The sequence below is a fragment of the Pinus tabuliformis genome, chromosome Q (assembly GCF_031772625.1).
Source record: "Pinus tabuliformis cultivar Carrire ecotype Pingquan chromosome Q, CPIR1, whole genome shotgun sequence".
Taxonomy (NCBI): Eukaryota; Viridiplantae; Streptophyta; class Pinopsida; order Pinales; family Pinaceae; genus Pinus; species Pinus tabuliformis.
Window position 1 is genome coordinate 204385449 of NC_142296.1, and position 17794 is coordinate 204403242.

Consider the following 17794-nt stretch of genomic DNA (forward strand, 5'->3'; position numbering starts at 1 on the left):
TTCAGTGGTAGTGAGGGAAAGAGGAGGCTTAATAAACTCTGAGCTAGTCCTCTGCGGATCAGAATTATCCCCCACAAGGCCATTTCTAGCAGCTGGGTGGTCTTGTGCATATATCTCACTTAAGCTCCTTGTTCTCTGATTTATGACAGGGAATTTGATTCACTGCTAGAAGCCCAATCTGGGCTTGGATGTGGATCATCATATACATGCATTGGATTTGTATCTGAAGACTCTGTCTCTACATCTGCATGCTCTACCTCGGCATCTGTATGCTCTGTATCTACATCTGAGTGTATTGAGTCATCAACTCGGTCATGAGGTAGATAAAAGGTGTCTGCATGCGGCAATTGAGGTGCATTTGAGAGACTTTCCTCAAATTGGACACTTCTCTCAATGACGAGCTTGTCCGTAGAGGAAATTAGGAGTCGGTATCCCTTCACACCATCAGCGTATCCAACAAAGATGCACTAAATGCTCTGTGGATCAAGAGTTTTCCTCTTTTTAGAGGGGATCCTAGCCCATGCTCGGGAGCCGAAAACACGGAAGTGGGTGACCTCCGGTTTAGTGCCGCTCCAAACCTCAAAGGGGCCTAATCCTTGACAGATCTATGAGGAGATCTGTTCTGGATGTAGTTAGCACAATTAAGTGCTTCATCCCATAGCTTATGAGGTAGTGACTTAGCATGCAGCATGCAGGAAGCCATCTCTTTGAGAGATCGGTTCTTTCTCTCAGCAACTCCGTTCTGCTGCGGAGTGTATGGAACTGTGTGTTGCAACTGTATGCCAGACTCAAGGAAAAGGTTCTAAAGTGTTGTGTTAACATATTCCCCCCCATTGTCTGTATGGAGGGCTTTGATATTTCTCTTTGACTGTGTCTCAACTAGTGCTTTGAAATCTTCAAAGTGCACAAAAACTTCAGATTTGGCCCTGAGAAGATACACCCAAGTATACCATGAGAAATCATCAATAAATGTAAGCACATACCTTGCTTTGTTGATGGAAGGATGAGGAAAAGGCCCCATGAGATCACTATGGATCAGATCTAGAGGAGAGGATGCTCTGTGAATCTTGCTGGTGTCAAAATTTTCTCTAGGATGTTTGCCAAGGATACACCCTTCACAAACTCCTTTGGAGAAACTGATATTTAGCAAGCCTTCCACCGTCTCATGCTTGCTTAGTTGCTGCATATACCTGTAATTTAAGTGACCAAACCTCTCGTGCCAAAGCCTACTACTATCATCAGCATGTGTAAGCAATAAGGAGGATTTAGATTCAATAAATTCAGAAAATGTATACAGTCTAGCTCCATTGTTTACCTCACCGGTTGCAATTTTGGAGCTACTATGTAGGTCATATATGTTCACTACATCTGGAGTGAATTCCACTCTCTTTCCGATGCTAGAATGAGTGATCTGATAAACTGAAAGTAGGTTTACCGAAAGTTTTGGAACATGAAGCACATCTTCAAAGCTTCCGTGTAAAAGTTCCACTCTACCCTTTCCAGTGACCTCAATAGGTGAGTCATCTCCCATGAGGATGGGAGATCCTTTGCATGCATCCAAAGAGGAATAGACTTCCTTTGCAGCAACCATATGATGTGACGCACCAGAATCTATAATCCACGCATCAGGTGAAGAGTTAATTGCAACTAAAGAATGAAAATTGTTACCTTTCCCGTGTGGCGAATCCTCAGTTTTCTTCTTGACGCCCTAAGGGATGTGGTCCCCAAGGTTATGCTTCTGAAGGATTTCTTCCATTTGGTCAATTTGTTTCTTCATGCAAGAGGAATCCAGATGGAATCCTTAGTGACAGTAGGTGCATTTGTATCCTTTCTTCCCTTTCCCATTTTTGGAGCTGGAGGAGTCATTGAAGGGCTTGGTGTACCCTTCCTTCTTTGGATGGGAATGCGTTTTTCCCTTGTCTTTTTGATGCTGATTTTTTTTATTTGAATCAGATCTGTGATTTTTATTGTGGCTGCCATCATGCACAACAAGTGCTTTCACTTTTGGAGGTTTGATTTTCCCCATGCCAATGAGTTTATCTTGCTCAAAAGTGAGGGACTCCATGTACTCTTTGAGAGAAGGCATAGTGTAGGATTTACATGTTGCGAGTCTTACTGAATGAAATGTAGACACAAAGACGGAGTATTCTGGTCCGAGCTTTGACATGATAGAGAGAACTTGGCGACTCTCCTCCTTGGATTTGTCAATTCCACAACCCTTGAGTTGCAACAATAGATCATTATATTTGGTGAAGAAATCTTGAATTTTGTCATAGTTTCGTGGATCCAATGAGAGCAGCTCCACTTCGAGCAGATGTCCTTTCATCTCATCTTGTTTCCCGTAGAGTTCTTCAACCTTTTTCCAAATCTCATTGGGAGTACTGCAGGTAGATAGATGAAACTACAACTTTGGGTAGATGCACATGCATATGGATTCATGGGCCTCATCCATGCGGTTGAGGTACTTGGATTTCTCTATGGCTGAAGTAGGTTCCACTTCTGTAGCCATGGTAATCCTATACAACCCTTTCTGACGAAGGTATTGAGCCATTTGGTCCTTCCATTCGTGATAGTTGTATGGTGTTAGGATTGATGCTTTGGGAAACTCCATTTTTCTGTCGATCTTCGATCTCCAAGCTATAATACCTGCAAAATAAAGTATTGGTGTGCCTTTTATCTAGCAACTTGTGGGCTCTGATACCATGTAAATGTGTTAGAAAACCTGCACAGATGAATCTAGCTAGTAAAGGTTGAACACACAACTTTGTAGAGCAAAAACACTAAAAGAAAATCGAAAGAACAAAAAGAATTATATTGATATTTAGAAAATAGATTACAATGCTCATGATATAGCATCACTGGGTGAAGATCCCAAGGTAATGCTCCATAGTGGTGATCAATGAGAGGACTCGACACCTACACCAAGTTCCGGAGAGAACTAGCTAGTCGCGAAGTGAACGGAGGAGCAAATCAAGGAGTAAATCATGCAGAAAGGATCTTGCATGTAGTCCCATGCATGCATGGACAGTCAAAGGTGCCAATCTGGTGAAGATTCCAATGTTGAAGCCTTGCATGTCAATGAATGCTCTAACTAAGTGTCTACATGTGCCAGTAATGAAGGTCTTAGGTGTGTAGTACCTCCAACAAAAACTATTTATAAATTACCAATATTCCTAATTATAAATATATCATCAAAACTTCCATGCTTTAAATAAATTTTATTTTAGTAAGTTTCAACCACACAAAGCCTCCTCAAAGGAATAAAATAAACATTCAATGTCTCCGATTTACAAAGAGACATGACATAGATATTCTCTTGGAAATCACTGTAGATTCAAGATAATCTCATTGTCAAACCCATTTTTGAACAAAGAGATTAACTCTATAGACACCAGTTTAATATACCGCTAGAAAGCTCCAATTGTAATATATGTTCCCTACAATAATTAACTTGCATTTTCAATGCAATGGAAACTGCAGGGAAAAATTAGTCATTTCAGGTTTAACTATAAGGTCACACAACAAAGAATGGAGACTTCCACAGACATTTAGTCAAAGAGAATTCACTCAGCAGCATGGATTCCCATTTCATAAGCATGAATTCCCATTTCATTAACATTAATTAACATTAACATGATATAGAAATGCAATTTCTTGTGACTTTTCGAATCTTTTTTCAAGATTCTTTGGACTTTTGGAATATTTTTTCAAGATTCTTTGGACTTTGAATGAGAATTTTGATTCCTTTAGGTGTCCAGTAAAACCATTATTAAAGATAACATGTTGAATTATTATGTTAAACATAGTGTACTTTAGTCTTATATTGTCAAACATAATTATATGGGCGAACCATCGTTAATCCTAATTAAACATTATAATGCATAGTCAACTACATTAAACATGATAAATTATAATAAATAATTATTAATCATCATCAATTAAAATCAAACAAATTTAATATTTTTTAATAAATGTTATAATATATTAAAATCATAATTTCTCATATATTTTCTGTTTTTAAGTTTTTGTGATCAATAATGAAGTAAGCAAATTCTTTTGGTAGAAATCACATAAGAGAAATTTTTGGCTGAACCAACAATTGTGGTTCATTATCAGGACTAGATGAAGAGGCAGACCATGACAAAGGCTTAAATAGAGAGCAATGTAGCAGTTACTTGAAATTATGTCTTTACATTGCTCTCTATTTAAGCCTTTGCCATGGTCTGCCACTTCATCTGTCGTGATGATGAACCACACTTGTTAGTTCGAAATGCGTCAGTCAAAAATTTCTCTTATGTGATTTTTACGGAAAAACTTTGCTCTCATATATTATTACATTGTTATATATAAATAAATACTAATATGATGTTAATGTTAAACCATGTTAAATTGTATATAAACTATATGGTCAACTATACTATATTTTAGTGATTTAATAAAATTATATAATAGTTTATAATAAATTATATTAATATTATTTATATTAGTATTATAAAATAAATGGTTGTTAACCTTAGTGGTTTCATGGTGATAATGTTGCCTACCTTAATTCAAATATATGGTTAACATTGTTGAGTATGGTCACTATGGTTTTAGGACTATGGATACTATGATTGGGGACGATCAATCATATTAGGTTAGGGGTTTTTCTAAATATAGTTTAACTCTTCAATGTTTTGGGCATTTTTTTTTTTTTGGGCATTTTCTAATCAATTTTATTAGAATAGTTAGAATTGTAAATTTCAGATGTGTAATATGCAAATCAAAAAGCCCTAAAAAAAAATTAAGACACTAAATCTTTTATACATTCAAAACATATTTTAAATAATCAAAAATCACAATCTCACTCAATAATTACCTATTTTCCTAACAATACCCAAAAATTTATTATAAATAATAATATAATTATATAATAATTAATTATCAAATAAAAAAAACTTAAACATCTATATAATTATATAATAATTAATTATCAAATTTTAATAAAAAACCTAAAACATCCATAATTATAATGCACCATTCTCTATAACATATGCATTAAATGATTTTAAATAATAACAATAATGGTATATTCTAATGGTCAATGTCTTTAATAAATATATATAATTAGTTATAATAATTATATTTATTTATTAAAAATACAGATTAAAAAATATTAATAAGATAAAAAAAAAATTAAACATGTTTTTTTCCATAAATTATATTAAAATTTATTTGTTTTACAAGTTTTGAATTAGCAAGTGTGATTCATAGCCCAGACAAGATGAAAAATCCATAAATCACATCAAAATTCATTTGTCTCAACATGTGATTCATAGCCAAAAATAAGATAAAGAACTAGATTATGAGAACAACCTTTCGAATCAGCATGTGATTCATAATCAAAAATAAGATAAAGAACCAGATTATGAGAACAAATTAAATAGATCTAGAAAAAAGATAACTTTAATGTAAGCAAAACCATCTGAATCGCATTGTAATCGCCATGCACTTTTAAAATCAGAGACATAATAAACGCTATTCTGAGAAATGCCATCCATGACAAAACTGTGGATTCTGAGAAAGAATCAGAGACATAATAAACGCTATTCTGAGAAATGCCATCCATAACAAAACTGTGGATTCTGAGAAAATCTTTTTCAGCACGAAAAAAGAAAGCTGTATATTAGTATTGAGAGAAAATCTTAACACACACTGATATACAAAGCGACATAGATCAACAGTACAAGGGAATTTAAACCACCATAGAATTCTGATAGAATTGAATCTCCATTAAAACTCGGAACTTTACTTATCGGGATGGCATTCCCTAGAATCTGATCCACAGAAGCACTAAGGACCCACATTAAATTGCTCAAATTATTCAAATAAAACCAGAAACAGAGTAAATACAAGGGAATTGAAACTTCAACCTCCAAACTAAGATTCAGACCTCCACATGGCATTTGGTGCCCGGCTGCAGAGGAACTTGGCCTCCGATGCTATTGCTCATCCCCAAGATGGCCCAGCAATTGACATTCAAATTATAATTCCCAGATGTCCAGCTGCCCACCTTCCAGCGGATCGTTCCCTGCATTCTCAAACTCAACCTCACCAACCCATTCTGCATCTCGTAATTCAGATGCTCACAAACAAAGGGATCCAAGGGAACGGAATTCCCGTATAAAATGGGATTCAAGGCATCGACATCGTTGTCGCCCTGGTAGAAAGGGGGCAATGGGCACTGGCTCGTGATCTGCTGACCCATATACGAGGCGTAGGTGCTCACGCTGTCGTAGATGACACCGATCCTGTCATTCGGGTTGTGCGACACCACGGTGAACTGGAGGCTGGAAGTTAGAAATCCGTTGCTCACATTCAGCTGGCTGATCGTAGCGTTCTCCAGGTAGAACCGTGGCTTGTGCGGATGCAGCACCAAGAAGATGACGAGGATCACGAACAGCGCGATCAAGAAGAACGCCAACAGAACCTGCAAATATAGCCTGAAGGGCAACTCTGCCCACCAGGGGCCATCGTTGGGGCAATTTTTGTGATGCGAACATCCCTTGGCTGACATGGCTGGATCTCTCTGCTCGGCCCCCGAAATCAGAGCACAATACCAAGAATAGCACTGTACTGCTCGGAGCTCTATTGGGTTTGAGCAAACGCAGAAAAGCAAGAATCTTGAAACGCAAAATTATTACAGTGTCAAGACTGGATGAATAGAAGGGGAAAATTGTGCAGCCAAATATACGAAAGGGTCGGTATTTGGTTGTTACAGCCAACAAAAAATGCACGTGCCTGTCTCGTCTGCTAGTAAAAAAATAATGTGATCCCTTTACGAAGAAATATCGTAGAAATTTCGATGGTTTGACTCTTAATTTTTGTCCATCTGCATTTACTTTCGCACATGAACTTCCCGACCTCGGCACATGCACGTTGTTTGAATTTTAGTAAATAATTTCCACTTGTGGAAGAATTAAAAAAGAAGCGATTTCCTCGGATCACGCTGGTTGCCAGTAGGGTGGATTTCGAAGAGTAATGCCCGTCCGGATTATGACTTTTTGGCTCATATGATATTGAGATCCACGTGCTCAGTTTTTCCACACACGGTTTTACCCCATCGAGGATCTCTAGTGTCTATCCTATATCAACTTACCACCCACAATTGCCACGTGGGTACCATGATGATGATGGGTAGAAGGGTTAGAATTTTATAGTATCAAGTTACCACCCACAATTGCCACGTGCGTACCATGATGATGATGATGGGTAGAAGGGGTAGAATTTGATAGTCAAATTGTGGGGTCAAGTCAGTGATCCTAGTAGTAACTTACCAACCACAATTGCCACGTGGCTATGATGATGATGGAATGGGCAGAAGGGTTAGAATTTGATAGTCAAATTAAGGGGATCAAGTGAGTGAACCAATATATGGTAATAATTTTTCTTTAACCATCATTCATGTAAATTAAATTGGTAAATATAAGTAATAATATATTGGTTAAAATTGTTAAATTTGATGATTAGGTTTGTTTTCAAATTTCAACATGGGTAGTTGAGGGAAAAAATGTTTATAGAAGTATGTTTAGTTTCTTTGTCTTTTTTTATTTTATATAGAAGAATATTTCTATTTGCTATTTTTTTTTTTCTAATGAGTAACAATTTTTAATAGAAAGGATGTGTATCAGTTAGGTTAATGAGTAAAATTTTTTAATAGAAAGGATGTCTAGTCAAAAACATCTTTAATATAATTGTTTTAATAATGTAGGATATCTTAACTTATTAGGTTAGGTCAAGTGGTGGAGTCCTATATTTGAAAGTCTTTGTTGAAGTCTTATACTTGAAAGTCTTTGTTGACTAATATTAGGCTCCACCGAGTTTGAAACTCGGTTAACTTGCCTAGAATGTTTGTGGGCGGTTGTGTTAGACTCAGGAGTGTAGGGGCACTCCCTCTGACTCAACCCCATGCCTCTTTAGTGACAGGCAACAAGTCCATTGATTCTCCTAATTAAAAAAAAAGTCCACTCCCTCTGACTCACCCCATGCCTCTTTAGTGACAAGCAACAAGTCCCTCCGTCTGACTCAACCCCATGCCTCTTTAGTGACAGGCAACAAGTCTATTGATTCTCCTAATTAAAAAAAAAAAGTCCACTCCCTCTGACTCACCCCATGCCTCTTTAGTGACAAGCAACAAGTCCACTGATTCTCCTAATTAAAAAAAAACAATGTAGGATACCTTGTTCAAATCCAAGATGGTTCAAGGTTCTTTTTTATCCATGCTTAAGGTATGTGCAACCTAGGTGTAACAATGTGTCTAAGCTATTTTTAACACTTCCTTATTGCACTACAAAAAATTCTCCAATGTTTATATAATGTTTCATTTAGGTAGTGAGTGACAGCGCATTGATTAAGCTTTCTTCTTTGATATCCAATCACCATGATGCATATAGCTTTGCTATTAGTCCAGGCTTGCACATATATCTTTGAGCACTCCAGTCAATCAACCTCCTTGTGCAAAAATCTCTCAATCATGCCAATTGTTGCTATCACAAATGTAGGGTAAATGGAAACTACTTTTAATAATAACCATAGTTGAGATCCACACTTGTCAACATCCTTGGCTATGTATGTTCTTACTTCAATACTAAGTAAAAACTCAAAAATACTTATTGAGAAGTCCATAAGGCAGTAGCAAGGAGGATTTAAGTTCCTAGTCTTCCTTGTCAATGTTCATCATCATCAAAGAAATGTGGCCATTATGGCTTCGCTGGATGCGTAGATGCTCCCAAAAGTAGAGATTTCTCATGGAATGTTTTGAGATGTCTTAACTCTATGTTAAGTCATGACTTTCCTATTAAGTGTGACTTATGCACAACCCATCGGACTAGGCCAAACGATGGATGTTTCACATCGAAAATCAATATTGGAGCTCCACCCAAGTTCGAAACTTAGTTAACTCACCTAGTATGTTTGTGAGCAATTTCATTAAATTCAAAAATATATAGTTAGTTCCTCTAATTCCACTTGATGAAAAATTTACCAATTCTTTAAAAAAAACAAACAATGATTTAATCTTAACTCATTATTAATTTTTCAAAAAAATAAAATAAAATAAAATAACTTTCACATTGAAAAAAATTAAAATTAAAATTAATTAAAATAAAATAAAATGCATTCTAATATAATAACATCCCCATAATAATATAGTGGTATAAAAAAAAAAACAAATTTAAATAAATAAATAAATACAACTTAATATAATAACATTACCAATTATAATATGAGTAGAATTGTAAAGATAAACCTATCTCCACATGATTCTTAATGTAAAGATGAAGCCTCCTTCGATCTGAGCGGTAAAGTGAGGATGAGTATGAGTAGAATTGTAAAGATAAACCTATCTCCACATGATTCTTAATGTAAAGATGAAGCCTCCTTCGATCTGAGCGGTAAAGTGAGGATGAAGTAAGCCTCCTTCCATCTTAATTACATTCCACTATTCCACTATGGACTCTAAAGATTATTATAATCATTTAGGAAAATGTAAATTTCCTTTTTTCTTAATTGTATTTTATTAATTTTATATCATGATGATGATGGTTAACGTCTGTTGAGACCAAACATTGGTCTATCGGATCTAAAGAAACAAATTATTTATTTTAATTTAAGATTTTATTCCTATGTTCAAAAAGCTTGGAGAGAAGCCTCCCGAGCTCACTATAATTTTGACATTGTAAAAGGCTAGGAAGGTCAGTATTGTAACAAAGATTGTGAAACTGAGATCTAATGTGGTTGTACGCGGGACACTCTAAGAGAAAGTGGTTTTCATCCTCGATGTTCCTATTCTCACATATATGGCAGATCCTTTCCATCCATGGCATTTTAGGAACTACCCAACGACCTGTTTCACTATGGAGCTCATGAGAATTCGTTCTAATCTTTGCTATATTAATTTTCTTCTTTGAGCTAGTTAAAATAGAGAGATACTTTTGATCTTCTAGGGTGGGGTTGATGACCTTCTTATAATAACTTAATTTTCTTTTGGCCGCTAAATCTTTCTCACACCACATTTTTTATTTGAACTTAGAAGTAACAATATCTTTAATGTTATTTATGTTTTGCAATGCATCATTCTCGTTGATCTCCCAACAATTTAACCAGGCCCTTGTGTCTTTATGCCACCCCCGATTGAGCCTTAGGTGGTTTTGGTTGGAATTTAAAGCTAGCTTAGGAAGTCTATGATCATCTATGTTATTGAGATTGTGCTTGTACAGCAGAAACCTAATCATAGTTAGGCTCTCAATAGGGGAAAGACATGCTTCTATAAGGAGAATAGGATAGGGTGTATTACTTTTAATTTTCAGGTTATAAATTATAAAACGCTTTTGGATTTGTTCAATCTTTCTCCATGATTCTCTCGAGATGTTGCAACCCCAAACTTCAGAGCCATATAAGATAACAGAAATAACTAAAGTTTTAAAGAAAAACTTCTTTTTATAAATAACCATTGACTCCAAAGATTATTATAATGATATGGATTAGAAAATATTATAATCATAATCCATCGCAATAATTTATCCACGATACAAACTAAAAGTTATAAAACTCTTCCCATATATTTAGTGAATTGAAAGACATAAACTTTAATTTTAATTCAATGCATTGCCCATAAAAACCAATATGAATGAATATTATAATAATATTGTAACCACTTAATACTCAATAACTTACCAGTCTTAGCTCAACGCCCAGCGTGGTTCCATTTAATCTTTTTGTAAGTATTTATATTATTTCATGGTAAGAGTTGATATGGGTCCATTCAATCTTAAATTAAATTAATTTAAAAGCGAATTACTTTTCAACTTAGCATATAAAATATTAATAATAAAATACAAAATATTTATTTAGAAAAAATATTTAAACTTTTTAGTCTCCTAAGTTTGTTGGGCAAGTTCATGAAATATGACAATGAATACTTTTGAAACCTTGCGTAATTTTGTTGGGAGTTTAACGTTTTGGGTGAAAGACTTTACTTATTTTTAAGGATAGAAAGTTTAAAGGATGGAAATTTGTATATTAAGTTTATGAAATGTTAAAGTAAATGCGTATACCTAGTTTTAGTTTTATTTTCAAATTCCTAGTTTGTTGAGATATCTGTTTCATTTAGTAGTTGCAGTGAGGATACGTGTTTCATCAAAGGAGTTGTAGTGACGGCAGGGCGGTTTATTTAGGAGTTGGTAACTATCAAAATCTATCTAGTGTGACATGAGTATGAGACCAACCTAATTGTTGATTTTTCTAAAGTAAATAAATAAATAAAAATCTCCTAACTCCTTGTTGCCTTTAGAGGAGGAAATGTTATAGTAGTTGTACTAGGAGTTGTAGTGAGGGTGGGGGGTTTATTTAGGAGTTGGTAACATCAGAATCTATCTAGTGCGACATGAGTACGAGACCAACCTAATTGTTGGTTCTTCTAAAGTAAATAAATATCTCCTAACTCCTTGTTGCCTTTAGAGGAAGAGATGTTATAATAGTTGTAAATGAATATGAACATATTGATTTAATTAAAAAAATATTTGTTTTTAATAATAAATGTCAATATATACTTATCTTATTAAAATAAATTTAAATAATAATGAACCATTTTCATACCATATCTTATTAAAATAAATTTAAATAATAATGAACCATTTTCATACCATGATATTTCAAAGCATATAATTAATAAGCATATAAAAACTTAATAAGTTTATTTAATGAACAACATTTTTATTATTATTATTTTCAGCAGAAAAAAAGCAACGAGTTTTATATTGAAAATGATGCAGGAGCATTCAGCTCAGGAAAAATCATTGTGTTTTAATAGACATGGGGGGTCTTGTGTTTTAAGGAAGTTGGTTTCCTAAGTATTAAATTAATGTAATTATTTAGGTTTTTGAGTGATTTTAATGAGAATAGAAATTAATTAAGTATTGTGAGGCATATTGTAAATGTTCTCGAATGTTGGAGAACATGAGAAATTTAGGATAGTTGAAAGATTTAGGAATCAGTTGTAAATCTTGGATTAGAAATAGGTTTCATGATTTTGTGGATTAAAGAGTATCCTTAGGGATAAAGAAGAGATTTTAGGATTCTCTTGAGAAGATCTAAACCAGAAATTGGTGGTAGAATCCTTTTGTATAAATGTAAGCTCAAAAGGCATAGAAAGGGGTTAGTTGGTTAGCTAGTTAGGGGTTAGGTAGCTAGGAATTAGTTCAAGAGATAGATAGGTTTGATTGTAAGCCTACGGGCAGATAGGAAAGGAAGAGGCCACTGATAAGAAAATCAGGCTAGAGAGAGACAGAGACTCATGATGTAATTATTTGTTTATATACACAGAGATTTCGATTCCTGAGTGTGTGATGTGTGTTGATTGATGGAATTATAGATTGTGTGTGAATTAGAAGTAATTTTGCATAACATAGGGTTGTAGGTGTGCAGAACCAGAGATCAAGTGCAGGGAAGAGTGTATCGGGTTTACACGCAGACAGTGTTGGAGGAAACTTTAATGTTACAGTGAAGGTATACTGTAAGGTTCTTTAAACCTAAGGAGTTACGCAGCAGAAGCGTAAAAGAGCGAAGGAATCAGAACAGTTGAAGACCGGAAGGCGAGAACTAATATACAGGCAGAAACCCGAACAAATGGACTATTACACAGTAAAGAATAGAAGAGCGTAGCAGCAAAGCGCAGTCGTTGGATCAGATAAATCAACGAATGAGAGTGATGGAGATAGACGACCAGGATTAAATCGCGTAGAATAAAGTTAAGAAGTTGAGCGGCAAAGATTAAGCCACATGTTAGCAGAAGGACGGAGCAGTTTTCGTAAGTGGGAAGTTGTTTCTCGCGCGCCCTCAAAACCGTAAGCGGTAATACAAAAACGGACCCGAGAAAGTTATGAACTATGACTAAATCCAGTTGAAGTCCGGATAGATCACAGTTGTCCGTTAGGTGATTGATCGGATGGATATTGCGTGCTAACATGTGCGGAGGTTAATTCCAAAAATGGACGCGATGAGGTTTTATACAACAAGTTTTAACCCTCATTAAGTTCCGATAATCGTGACCGTTCATTCGGTGATTAATTGGATGGTAATCGTGCGGAATAGTGCGCGTATGTTAATATTTCGGGCGGACCCAATGAATTATTCAAAGAAGTTTAAATTCTTTGAGTTTCGGCTGATGAATGGGTTAAGGTTGGAGATCGCATGATAGCCATTGATCTGAGAGAGTGAAATCGACGGTGGAGGTTGAACGCGATAAAGGGAGCGTCGATATTTGTGTTGAGATTTGCGGACTGGCAGAAAGGTAAGGTTACGTGTGTTTTATGTGTAATTTCTATTATACAAGAGTTATAATAGAAATAAGCGGGGAGAATGAATTATGGGTTAAGTCGAGTTTAACCAAAGTAAGAGGACCATGGTATGGTTAAGACGAGTGGGTAATGAAATCAACCAGAGAATTAAGTTATAAGGTTTAAGAAAGAACCGAATATAAGGTTCCGCTCAAAAGGTTAATTAAAGGTTAGACTTTGGATAAGTTAAATCAAACGTTTCCGCTTAAGCATTTAACTAAGGAACATTAAACCTAGGTTACAGAGGCTTTCACCAATGATATGAGAGATAAATCTTAGGACATAGTAGACATGCAATTGAATTTGCATAATGTGGGTATTGTCGGCTTAGGCTGGCATCAAAAAATATAAGATGTTGTTTACATATTTGAAATGCCACATAATATGCATCATAGTCATCATATATAAGGAAAAGTAACTGTTGTGCAATCACCAATAATACAGCTAACTATTCCAGCATAACTATAAAAAAAAAAATACAGTTTCTCATCATTAGACTAATATTTGAAGTATAAGCATTGAGGTGAACAAAGTAACAACCTCATATACAACATAACAAAAAAAAATGTAGTTAGGAATTATCCAATCTTAGGCAAAATAGGCATAGTTGATCTCCCTAGTATCAACTTACCTCCCACAATTTCCACGTAGGTACCATGATGATGATGGGTAGAAGGGTTAGAAATTCATAGTATCACCTTACCATCCACGATTGCCACGTGGGTACCATGATGATGATGGGTACAAGGGGTAGAATTTTATAGTCAAATTGTGGGATCAAGTGAGTAATCCTAGTTGCAACTTGCCAACCACAATTGCCACATGGTTATGATGATGATGGGGGATGGGTAGAAGGGTTAGAATTGGATAGTCAAATTGAGGGGATCAAGTCAGTGATCCAATATAAATTTTTCTTTAACCATTATTAAGGTAAATTAAATTGGTAAATATAAGCAATAATATATTGGTTAAAATTGTCAAATTTAACGATTAGGATTGTTTTCAAATTTCAACATGGGTAGTTGAAAAAAAAATTATTGTTTATAGAGGTATACTTAGTTTCTCTGTATTTTTTTATTTTACATAGAAGAATATTTCTATTTGCTTTTTTTTCTAATGAGTAACGATTTTTAATAGAAAGGATGTGTACCAGTTAGGTTAGTCAAAAACATCTTTAATGTAATTGCTTTTGACTTTATATAGAAGAATATTTCTATTTGCTATTTTTTTCTAATGAGTAACAATTTTTAATAGAAAGGATGTGTACCAGTTAGGATAGCCAAAAACATCTTTAATGTAATTGCTTTAATATTGTAGGATATCTTAACTTATTAGGTTAGGTCAAGTGGTGGAAGTCCTATACTTGAAAGTCTTTGCTAAAGTCTTATACTTGAAAGTCTTTGTTGACTAATATTAGGCTCCACCCAGTTTGAAACTCGGTTAACTTACCTAGTATGTTTGTGGGTGGTTGTGTTAGACTCAGCAGTGTAGGGGCACTCCCTGTGACTCAACCCCATGCCTCTTTAGTGACAGACAACAAGTCCATTGATTCTCCTAATTAAAAAAAACAATGTAGGATACCTTGTTCAAAGCCAACATGGTTCAAGGTTCTTTTTTTATCCATGCTTAAGCTATGTGCAACCTAGGTGTAACAATGTCTCTAAGCTATTTTGAACACTTCCTTATTGCACTACAAAAATTTCTCCAATGTTTCCATAATGTTTCATTTAGGTAGCGAGTGACAACTCATTGATTGGGGTTTCTCCTTTGATGATATCCAATCACCAGGATGCAAATAGCGTTGCTATTAGTTCAGTCTTGCACATATATCTTTGAACACTCCAATCAATCAACCTCCTTGTGCAAAAGTCTCTCAATCATGCCATTGTTGCTATCACAAATGTAGGGTATAGTGTCAAGTATCCCCATAAAAAAATTGGAAACTACTTTTAATAATGACCATAGTTGAGATCCACACTTGCCAAGATCTTTGGCTATGTATGTTCTTACTTCAATACTAAGTATAAACTCAAAAAATACTTATTGAGAAGTCCATAAGGCAGTAGAAAGGAGGATTTAAGTTCCTAGTCTTCCTTGTAAATGTTCATTATCTTCAAAGAATGTGGCCATTATGGCTTCGTTGGATGGGTAGATTCTCCCAAGAGTAGAGATGTCTCATGGGGTGTTTTGGGATGTCTTAACTCTACATTAAGTCACAACTTTCCTATTAAGTGAGACTTATGCACAACCCATCAGACTAGGCCAAACGATGGATGTTTCACATTGAAAATCAATATTGGGACCCCACCCAAGTTCGAAACTTAATTAACTCACCTAGTGTGTTTGTGGGCAATTGCATTAGGCTCAAGAGTATAGAGTTAGTCCCTCTAATTCCACTTTGAACCTCCTCAATAACAAATAAAAAGTTTACCAATTTTTTAAACAAATTTAAAAATAAAAAGAAAAAAAAATGATTTAATCACTATTATATCTAACCTTAAATATTTAATAATAATAATAAATCAAAACCAAAACAATGCTTAAATTTATTTCCAATAATCTTAACTTATTATTAATTTTTCAAAAAATTAAAATAAAATAAAATAGCTTTCACATTAAAAAATAATTAAAAATAAAAAAATAAATTCTTTCTAATATAATAACATCAACCATAATAATATAAGTGGTATCAAAAAAACCATATTTAAATAAATAAATACAACTTAATATAATAACATTATCAATAATAACATGACTAGCATTGTAGAGATAAACCCATTTCCACACGAGTCTTAATGTAAAGATGAAGCCTCCTTCGATATGAGTGGTAAAGTGAAGATGAAGTAAGCCTCCTTCCATCTTAATTACATTCCACCATGGACTCTAAAGATTATTAAAATAGTTTAGGAAAAAGTAAACCTCCTTCCTTCTTAATTACATTTTACTAGTTTTATAAATAACCATTGACTCCAAAGATTTTTATAATCATATTGATTAAAATTATTATAATCATAGTGGATCACAATAATATATTCACGATCCAAACTAAAAGTTATAAAACTCTTCCCATATATTTAGTGGATTGAAAGACATAAACTTTAATTTTAATTCAATGCATTGCCCATAAAAACCAACATGAATGAATATTATAATAATAGTGTAAACACTTAATACTCAATATGAATGAATATTATAATAATAGTGTAACCACTTAATACTCAATATGAATGAATATTATAATAATAGTGTAACCACTTAGCTCAACGCCCAGCGTGGTTCCATTTAATCTTTTTATAAGTATTTATATTATTTCATGGTAAGAGTTGATATGGGTCCATTCAATCTTAAATTAAATTAATTTAAAAGTGAATTACTTTTCAACTTAGCCTATAAAATATTAATAATAAAATACAAAATATTTATTTAGAATAAATATTTAACCTTTTTAGTCTCCTGAAGTTTGTTGGGCAAGTTCATGAAATATGATAATGAATACTTTTGAAACCTCGTGTAATTTTGTTGGGAGTTTAACGTTTTGGGTGAAAGACTTTACCAATTTTTAAGGATAAAAAGTTTAAATGATGAAAATTTGTATATTAAGTTTATAAAATGTTAAATTAAAGGTGTATACATAGTTTTATTTTCAAATCCTAGTTTGCTGAGATACCTGTTTCATTAGTAGTTGTAGTGAGGATAGGTGTTTTATCTAAGAGTTGTAGTGAGGGTGGGGTGGTTTATTTAGGAGTTGGTAACTCTCGAAATCCACCTAGTGCGACATGAGTATGAGAACAACCTAATGTGACATGAGTACGAGATCAACCTAGTTGTAGATTCTTCTAAGCAAATAAATAATCCTTGTTGCCTTTAGAGGAGGAAATGTTATAGTAGTTGTACTAGGAGTTGTAGTGAGGGTGGGGGGGGTTTATTTAGGAGTTGGTAACATCAGAATCTACCTAGTGCAACAAGACCAACCTAATTGCTTATTCTTCTAAAGTAAATAAATAAATAAAAATCTCCTGGCTCCTTGTTGCCTTTAGAGGAAGAGATGTTATAATAGTTGTAAATGAATGTGAACATATTGATTTAATTAAAAAAACCTTTGTTTTTAAAAATAAATTAAAAATACATATTAAAAATATCAATATATACTTATCTTATTAAAATAAATTTAAATAATAATGAACCATTTTCATACCATGATATTTCAAGGCATATAATTAATAAGCATATAAAAACTTAATAAGTTTATTTAATGAACAACATTTTATTATTATTATTATTTTCAACAGAAAAAAAGCAACAAGCTTTATATTGAAAATATAAGAGGTTGTTTACATATTCGAGATGTCACATAATATGCATCATAGTCATCATATATAAGGAAAAGTAATTGTTGTGCAATTACCAATAATACAACTAAC

The 17794-nt window shown here is 34.0% G+C and overlaps 1 pseudogene across 1 annotated transcript; it reads right to left on the reverse strand.

Moving 5' to 3' along the window:
* Positions 1–5674: 5674 nt before the first annotated feature.
* LOC149218916 (NDR1/HIN1-like protein 1 pseudogene) lies at positions 5675–6803 on the reverse strand (annotated as a pseudogene). Its single transcript, XR_016248664.1, has one exon. The product of XR_016248664.1 is annotated as an NDR1/HIN1-like protein 1 pseudogene (transcript).
* Between the last annotated feature and the right edge of the window lie 10991 nt (positions 6804–17794).